We start from the raw sequence: 3,235 nt of genomic DNA on the forward strand, positions 1-3,235 counted from the left end.
TAAGTATAAGTTTTATTATTATTAATTGTTCTAGGAAGATTAAGGTTCATGAAGTTAGAAATAATCCCTAAGGATCGCAGGAAGCCTTCACATAGACTTCTGGATGTAGAGACCTAGTTTTGTCATCCTCCAATACTGCTTTGAGTGAGAACTCATCCTTCACTATGCGGGTTATTTCCGGAAGGGCAAGTAGTTAGGGTTTTGTTGGTTGGTGCAACTAACATTGAACCTAGGTTAGGCCCCATCAAGCCAACAAATGGTTTTATTGACGAGACTAGGATTTTGTTGAGGAATGTGTTGGGATGGGATCCCCTATGTCAGTTTTGGGATTAAAATAACCCAAGTTTTGATGTAATTTTTTAAGTAATGTCAAGTATCTACGATTTTTGGATGCGAAGCACGTAGATGGCTAGGAGTCATAAGGGTTTTAGCCCCTTGTTTATGTAAATTTTGATTCAATTTTGAGATCCACCCATGGTCCGCGAACCATGGGATTATATGTAAAAAGCTATAAAATAGGTGTTTCTTATAGAGTCTAAGGTAGGTCTATGTGGATGTAATGGGCCAGTAAGAGAAAAGTGATAGATAAGAGAGTTGGTCAAATAGGAGACAAAGGCTCTACAACTAAGTATGTAGATTCCTAGATAGAGTCTGCAGCTAAGTGTAAAGACCCCTGCAACTGAGTGCGCAGGGTAGTTTTGAGTCTGTAAAGTTGAACTGAAGATTAATAAAGAATATTACTAAATAAATATTGTGTATATATTTTTATTATTGTTTACTTATGTTTAAGATGTATATTGTGGATGAATAATGTGTTTATGAAATATTTATCTAATGGTACGTGATTCTATTAGATAACTATTAGATAATGTATGAAAGCGTGTTTATGTATTTTCGTGAATAATTTGATTAATTATATAATGTTTATTAATAACACAAGCTTATCTACACAAGCCCTCATATAGAATTGTTCTCCAATGTGCGTAAGTGAATGAATCAACTAATAAAGATCCACAAAAGTCAATCATAGAGCTTTGCAAAGGTCTCAAGATTGTTTGAATAGAGTTGCAGTACTGAGCCCTAAGGGCTTATCGATCTATGTGAAGGCAAATATTAGGTGCTAAAAGCCATCACACTTGTCTCTATATGTAGAAAGTTTGTTCTTGCATCCCCCCATATTGCTTTAGGTGAGACTGGAGCCTGCACTACGTGGGTTGTTGTTGAAAGGGCCAATAGTGTAGGGATTTGTTGGTTGGTGCAACTAACTCTAAACCTGGGTCAGGACCCCCTAAGCCAACAAATGATTCTACTGCTAGGACCTAGATCTTCTTAAAGGAGATGTGTGATGTCGCAATACTATAACCCGATGAAGAAAGAAATTGAAAAGTGGCTAGATAGAAAAATTCACGAATTCGTGGCACAAGAAAACAAGAATCCGCGTCTGAAAAAAGGAGTAGTGGTTGGATAGGTATTTGTATATGGAGATATATGAAATTTTCTTCTGCACCTTCCCAATCGAATCATATGAGTGGTTAGCTAAGTTGGTAGACAGTCAAGGGAGGTGGAATCTTGACGAACTGATAGTGTGGACTCCAGAACTAGTACAATGATTAGAAGCTTCTAAAGACAAGATTGTGTGGGATTTTGATCACTGGCTTGATCGAATTATTGGAGAATTCATTACAAAATTCACATTTGATACCTCGGTCAGCTACAATGAAGCAGAGCGGTGATTTTTCAAGGGACCACGAGGTATGTATCTAAGATCTTTGAATACCTAGATTAAAATGTTGTTATGTGAAAAATGGGTTATTCCAATGTCTTGATGTTTGAGCAACGTGAAGTGGGAAACTCTTCAATGATTAAGAGAGATCTGGTCCTAAATATAGCCCTTGATTGGACTTCCTAGCAATGACGAGGGAGCGGTACAGGCCTCACCGGAGAGTGTTGTCTAGCTGATAACACAGGGGTTTCTGTGGACACATCATCCATCCACTCCACCTCCACCTCCACCTCCACCACATACACCTTCCACCACCACCACCTCCATTCAACATGTCAAACACAATGAAGCTGCCAATTTTCAAGGGCATGGGGAGTGAAGATACAGAGTAGTTCTAGTTTGTGGCGAATGTTGTGTGGATAGTGCAGTAGATTCTTGATGACATTATAAACAAGGCATAGTTGGTTATGCTTTGCAGGATCACACACTGATTGGGTATATTAAATATTGTTCTTATAATCCTCTAGAAACACTAGCGGAGATTAAGGCTTCTTTAAACAAAGAGTTTAGTAAGCCCAAGTTTGACTCACAATCAGTAGTTAGATTTAAAGATATCACAATGAGGGTTGATGAGATGCCTTAGGAATTAGATCAAAGGCTGAAATACATAATTCGAGAAGCTAATATGCATCTCACAGATGGTCAGCACTGCGAGTGGTTTATAGCTTTGCTTCTGCCCCACTTGAGGATTGCTCTATCACAACAGAAGATAGGAACTAAGGAAGAAGCCTTAGAAATCATGATGAGGTTGCATATGATGCCTATTCAGGATGCGACCTTGGGGGTTCAACAAATTCACTCTCAGTTATAGAGCCTATGCTTAGAATTGCAGAGCTTGAAGAAAGACAAGGAAGCTATGCCAAAGCTATGCGTGAAAGTTTGGTGTCTGAAGTATAAGAGCCAGGGGCATGATAAAGACCATTGTCCCGTATTCGCGAACTATATCATAGGAGGGGGACCAATTCCCCTGAGGACATAATATCTAGTAGAATCGAGTGCAGGGGTTGCACTATGGTGTGTTATTTTCTATGTTGTTGGACAACATGCGATGGATAACTTCCATTTTCTTCAAAAGTTCATCTAGACACCTCAGCAATTGTTCTATAACTTCTGCAAATCAGTGGGCCACAATGAGCACCATTGTTGCAACTATGAGCTGATGATGGAAAGAACATCTACCTACCAAATGCAAGCAGAAACGTGGCCTCCAGAGCAAGGTTTCAAAGGATCACGTGGAGGATATGAGGGACGAGGATGAGGCTGAGGAGGAGGAGGACCTGCTAGAGCTCGGGGAAAGGTTATCTGTTACAACTTTGTAACACTAGGGCACTATGTGCAGGAGTGTCAGAATCAAACATGCTCGTCACGTCAATATTGTAGCCAGTTTTATCATACTATAGAAGAATGCCCAATGCTAATAGCTAAGATGCAAGAGAAGAAGGCACAACCTCA

Source organism: Pinus tabuliformis, chromosome 7, assembly GCF_031772625.1.
Source record: "Pinus tabuliformis cultivar Carrire ecotype Pingquan chromosome 7, CPIR1, whole genome shotgun sequence".
Lineage (NCBI taxonomy): Eukaryota > Viridiplantae > Streptophyta > Pinopsida > Pinales > Pinaceae > Pinus > Pinus tabuliformis.